Source organism: Piliocolobus tephrosceles, chromosome 19, assembly GCF_002776525.5.
Source record: "Piliocolobus tephrosceles isolate RC106 chromosome 19, ASM277652v3, whole genome shotgun sequence".
In the NCBI taxonomy this organism is placed as follows: domain Eukaryota; kingdom Metazoa; phylum Chordata; class Mammalia; order Primates; family Cercopithecidae; genus Piliocolobus; species Piliocolobus tephrosceles.
This window is the reverse complement of record NC_045452.1, coordinates 36572874-36579690: the sequence shown is the minus strand read 5'-3', so window position 1 is coordinate 36579690 and position 6817 is coordinate 36572874.

Here is a 6817-nt window from a genome sequence, read left to right as displayed (position 1 = left end):
ACACCACACGCACACCACACACACCACACACACCACACACACCACAGACCACATACACCCACGCACCACACACCCACACACTGCACACACACCACACACCACACACACACCACACACACCACACACGCCACAGACCACACACATCCACACACCACACACGCACCACACACACATCACACACCACACACACACAGCACACACACCGCACACATCACACACACACACACTTACCACACCACAGACACAAACGTAACACGAATGCACACGTTGAGACACACAAACACCTCCCACACAAACACATACACCACACACACACATAAACTTACCATAGTCGCACACAGGCAGACACACCATGCACCACCCACACACCACACAGAAACACATATACATCACACACACAAACGTATCATAGATGCACACATGCAGACATACACCATGCAAGCACACATACACCACACATCACACCATACACATACCGCACACACATACATACGTATACACACAAACACACCACACACCCATATACACAAACACCATACACATACCACACACACATACTTATACACACATACACACGACACCCCCATATACAGACACCACACACACCATACACACACATACACACCACATATACATACATACAGTTGCACACATACATACACACAGACACACAAGTACACACACTACACAAACACACACACACACAAACATGACCCCTAGCCAAGCCCAACTTTGCATTGGTCACTAACAATTTTTCTGGTTCTACCAATATTTACTGCTCCAATCAGGGGAGTGTCTGCGTTTTTCTATTTCACAGTTGTAGGTCCAGACTTACTGACATGCTGAAACAATTAGCTGTGCTTTTATTTCTAGGTTTCAGACCCATCGTAAGGCCACGGTCGATTTCTCCTACTCCCCAAGGGACACTGTCAAGAGAGATTGTTGTCACATAAGGGCCTTCTTTCAATGATTATTTTTGCATCTGAAAGAGGTAACCCACCATTGCCTGCCAGAAATGAGGGAAACAGACCGTGTCCTGAACTACTTCCCACATACAAATCACTGCTTGTTTCACAGGACATCTCAGTGCCAATCCCTCCCTCGCAGCCCATTACTCCCCCAGCATCTTCCGAAGGCTTGCGTTTTCTCCATGAGCCATTACCTCTTGAAAAACTTTCACAAAGAAGACATAAGGGCTTAAGTGGCGTGGAAAGTGGGTTTCACACAGTGAGTCTATTTGAAAAGATCTTCAGGGGCTTCCAAATCCCTCTCTCAGGGAGCAATTGAAACTTCACACCACTCACAGCAACACTCTGTTTAGGTTAATTCAATTCTTGTCATGGTGGGTCCAGGCAAAACAAACCTAAGTTACTGTAAGTTGCTGCCTTGAAAACAATGGGGCCTTATACCCAGACAGGACCTCATGGAGAATTCTTGAGCGTGTATACAGGCAAAAATCTCAAACTGGTGTATGTACTTACTGAGATTTCTGAAATAGGAAAAATCTACTCATACTCCCTATGAGGCATAAGCCCTCCTCTTGTCCCCATTGCTGGCAGGCCACATTGTCTCGTGTTCTCCCAGGACAATGCTCAGATTTGACCTGTTGTCACCGTGGGGTGGCCTGCAGTGGAAATTCCTAACATGAATATGATTCATTCAACACTGAAACTCGGGAGAGCTACGGTCTTCGTCCGAAACGGTCTACAGGTGAAGGTGAATCAGGGCATGGCTCCCAGGAATTATTGTCAACTTGACTTGATAAAACTTGAAAAGGTTGAAAATGGAGCCAGCAGGCGCAGGTAAGCCCTTTGAGTTAAATCATCTTTTTTCCCCTCAGTACTTTTATGTTGTGTGTGATGCGAGTGAAAAACGTGATATTCAATACTGCTTCAAAAAAATTATAAGGGACTGGCTCTGGCAACAGAAAGCTGGCAGAAGTCACAGATTTCAGGAATAAATGTGAACATATGTCCAAGGCATCCCATCTTCCATATGGACGAGTTAGAGCACGTCCAGAAATTTATACCATTTTTTTTGTATTAGTATATGAAAGAAATGCAATTAAAAGCTAAAAATAGAAAACATCTACTATTAAAACACGAAGACATTTACAAAGACAGCTGCACCTGTCACAGCGTAGGGCAAGCGTGGGCATTAAGCTTGTCTGTCCATTGTCAGCTATCTATTGGGAACTTATTGTAAACAAGAAATGGGTTAGATAGTAAAGATGCCAGATAAGTCTTGAAACACCTGATCTCCATCCTCAAGCAGCTTATGCTATAGTTGACTGTCAGGAATCAGGAAAAACACACTTGTTCTTGTTACCCAAGATGAGCGATTTAGCAGCCTCCTGAATAGCTTTGCAGAAGGTAGGTGTTTTATTCTACCTTATAAACTGTGAGTCCAAGGCCAGGTGCGGTGGCTCACACCTGTAATTCTAGCACTTTGGGAGGCCGAGACAGGTGGATCACCTGAGGTCAGGAGTTCAAGACCAGCCTGGCCAATATGACAAAACCCCGTCTCTACTAAATATCCAAAAATTAGCCTGTCGTGGTGGCAGGCGCCTGTACTCTCAGCTACTCAGGAGGCTAAGGCAGAAGAATCACTTGAACCCAGGAGGCAGAGGTTGCAGTGAGCCAAGATCGCGCCACTGTACTCCAGCCTGGGCAACAGAGCAAGACTCCATCTTAAGAAAAATAAAAAGTAAAATAAACTGCGAGTCCAACACTCTTGTTTGGTCATTCCATTCTGACTGCATAGATGCTCTAAAAGTATAGACAGTTGCCACTTCAATCCTTCTCTACTTTCCTTTAACATCAACACCATTTAGCCAGAATGACAAGTGGTCAGAACACTGAAGAGTAGAAAGAACACCCCGGTGCTTGCCCTCATTCCTCTGGATTAGTGATGTCCACCAATGTGGGCTGCTCTTCTTCCCCAGGCAGGGTCTGTGCTTCTTCCTTAAGCCCCGGTGCCCTCATGCAATCCAGTGCCTCCCTGGGATTCTTTGCTCCGTGTCTGTCTCCATGCTAGGCCTCTATAAGGACGAGCTGTGGTTACTCAATCTGGATCTTGAGGCCCCAGCTCAGTGCCCAACACATATCAACATTCAAAATCATACTGCTGAATGAATGAGTGAACAGATGGTACATCAACCTATTTCCTATTATTCTTCTCAAGGGCATTGCATAGAGCTCTCGAGTTCAAGATTTAGCCACTGTCATATACCCACTGCTGATGAACTTGAAGGCATCACTTCCCTCCACTCCTGTACCAGCCTGCCAGTGGCTGAACTTGGTGCAGGATGGGTCACTGCCATATTGGAGATGCCAGCTGGCCTCCCCTGTCTCCCTGGTCATCACGCAGGGCAGGAGGAATCCATCAGTGCCTGGTGCCACGTGCCTCTCATTAGAAGGCTGAGCCCATCTACCACCCAGTCACTGCTGCCTTTATTCACTCATTCCTTTAAAACAAATGAATTCCTATGATATGTCTGGCATCATGCTGGGTGCTGCGGTGATTACAGAGGGAAATAAGATATACTGCCCGTCCTCAAGGAGTTTGCAGTCCAGTAGGGGAAAAACATGTCTAGATCCTGTGAACCAAAAATAAAATCCTAAGCGCCCCCCCACCCCCACCCAACCATCTAAACAGACTTCCTCCTCAGCCAGGGCAGTCTTAAAATTTAAACTGAAAGCCTGGTTCAGGCCATGAAGGACGTGGGGGTCGGACATGCTTGATTATGTTTAGCTCTCCAGCGTTCACGTCAACACAGACTTTAAGAAACATTTCACAGCCTGTTCTTCCTGAAGTCTGACAGCTAAAAGTTTCATCTGCATGATCAAGCTTTTCTTCACAGTGTCTTATCGCAGCCCAAACATTCCCTTTCTATTGATCCCAGATCTTTAGACAAACTCAACCAATTGTCAACCAGAAAATGTTTAAATTCACCCACAGCCTGGAAGCCCCCTACTCTGAGTTGCCCCACTTTTCTGAACCAAACCAATGTATTTCTTAAATGTATTTGATCGATGTCTCATGCTTCCCTAAAATGTGTAAAACCGAGCTGCACCCCGACCACCCTGGGCACATGTCAGGACTTCCTGAGGCCGTGTCACGGGTGTGCGTTCTCAACCTTAGCAAAATAAAGTTTCTAAATTAACTGAGACCTGTCTCAGATTTTGGGGGTCTACAACCCTGCTGTACCAGCAGAGTCAGGAGACAACCAGAGAAAGAGGTTCACAGGGACGAAGCACCCCCAGCAGTGCCAAGTCACCTTCTACAGCTCGACTTACTCAACCATCCAAAACCACTTGGCTTTTTTTTTTTTTTTTCCTGCACAAGCTGTGCTTTGAAGTGTGTGGGGTCTTAAAAATGCTGCCCATTCTATTTTGATCAGGCTTCTGTCATCTGCATTGCCATCCTGGGACAAGCTGTCAGTCACTGTCTCCCTGAAATGCACGTGGAAATGCACAGGCTAATCTAGGGACAGCTGGATACATGACTAATAGTAACGAGGAGCTCATGAGAGCCTGTGAGTTGAGATGCGGTGGAGATGGACTGGTCGTTAGCATTCCCCAGGTTTATAACCTTCCTTTCCGCACCCGTCATGCCCTCCTGTGGTTGTCAGCATCCTAGATTTTCCTGATCAGGAGGCAAAGAGAATGGGGGCTTTCCCCAGGGCTTGACGTGGCGGCTGGACCCACACTACAGGATGTCCCGCCCCGCACCAGCAGCCCCACCCCAGCCCCAGCCACAACACTCTTGGCCCCCAGCTGTATCCTGAATTTGCAGGAAGCAGGAAGTTCAATACAAGAGGAGAAGAGCCTATGGGTTCTTTAGAATGCAGATTCCCAGGCCCACCCTCAGAGATTCTGATCCATTTGGTCCAGGCTGGGGCCCAGGCATCAGCATTTTTAACACTCCCGGGCAGATACTCCCAGGCATCCAGAGTCAGGAGTCCCTGCTCTGCTGGAGGACTTTCTAAACGGGGGACTCGGAGCCCTCGACTGTTTTCTCCTCCTGGGCTCTGCTTTTTCGGGGCTCTGTAGCACGTTCCTACAAACATCTTTACTCAGAACACTGACTTTTGCTGAAATTTTTGAAATAATTTAGCTTATTTCACAGGAGAAGCCACTATTTCTTTTCCAAAACAATTTAGTAAAACGGCTGTTTTTCATATCCGCCAATTTCTAAGGTGAAATTTTGTGTAAAACAGACACACACGCTAGTCACGTAACACCAGCCAAGGTTGTTTGTGTGCCTAGTGACATTCTCAGCATCCGTGAAGCAATGAGCTTGCACAGGCTCTTCCCAGGTGTGGGCTCCACCGCAGGGTGGAGGAAGGGGGTCTGCTCCACACTGAGGAGTCTGGTTTGGACACCAACAGGCTAAGCTCCCACATATCCCACAAACACCATATCCCACAAACACCCGGCCCAGGAATCAGCCCTCCCAATTCCACAAAGAGGCAAGACACGGACCAGCACAGCCTTGAGGGCAGGTCCAAGACACGGCTGTGCCTTCCATGGCAGGAGCTTTCGGAACACAGAGCACGTCATCCCTGTTGCGGACTGAATTGCATCTTCTCTCCCTAGATTCATACGTTGACACCCTAGCCCCCAGTGTGTCTGGGTTTGGAGTAAGGAGGTCATTAAGGTTAAATGGTGCCCTGAGGGAGGAGCTCCCATGATAAGATGAGGCCCTCACGAGAAGAGAAAGGAGAAGCTCTCCTTTCTTTTCCATGTGAGGACACAGTGAGAAGGCGGCCATCCACAAGCCAGGAGGAGGGCCCTGGGTCTTATGCTGCCAGGCTCCAGCACCGTGAGCAAGTTCACTTCTGTTGTTTAAGCCCCCACTGTGTGGTTTTTGTTACGGCAGCCAGAGCACACTAAGATGCACCTCGGCCACGCTCTTCTCTCCCTAGCCATGCTTCTGTTTTGCTGTGTAGTGAAGGTAAGCAAGCCATGGGTGGGTAATGAACGCTTTCCCAGGTCTGGCTCCAGTACTTTTCTGGTGTTAACACCCCAACCCCATCTTCAATACCCAACGTCAGGCCAAGCTGACCCACACCGTGGGTCAATTCATGGATGGACCCAGACACGTGGGAAGTCCTGGTACATTTTGTGCCTTTTCCAGCAATGCAGAGGGGCGAGAGGGGTGCAGCCACACCCAGGGGGCCCTCAGCTCCTGGAGTGCTAGCACTTAGCCCGCAGGCTGCTCACTGCCCCGAGCGCTCTCTCTACTTTCTTCTTGAGGTGGATGGTGCCGGCAGAAAGTTGTCTACGTTCGGTAGGTTCCTAATGAGAAGGGTCTTGGACGTCACTGTGTTGTCTGTGGAGTTCACGTTTCCATTAGAGTTGTACATTACTTTCTAGGTCCCTGAAGTCTTCAGTCGTTTTGTTTTATTTCGTTATCCAGCATTTGTTGACAGGATGCTGTCCGGGATGCCAGGTGCAGGCTTGGGCAAGGCAGAGCGAGTCCCTGTCTCTTGGAACCTGGGGTCCAGTGGTCAACACAAGAATGAAATACATGCAGGTAGACAAGCAAAGCGGAATAACCTGTAGAAAGAAGGCTTTCCGTCTTCCTAAGGTTTTATCCAAAGCAAGCCCTAATGCTGGCGTGATTGTAGTCATGGTGTTGGTTCTGAAGCACACGCAGATCTACCTTATCTTCCAAAGGCTGTTCTTGAAAGGCTGGCAAAGCCAACGTTCCCCATCATACTTGAAAGCTCCTTGCAATAAGATCTGAGCTGTGGAAGTCACAGTGCAGAGGCAGGTGCTGTTGAAGGCTGTGAAACCTGAGTCATTCAAAG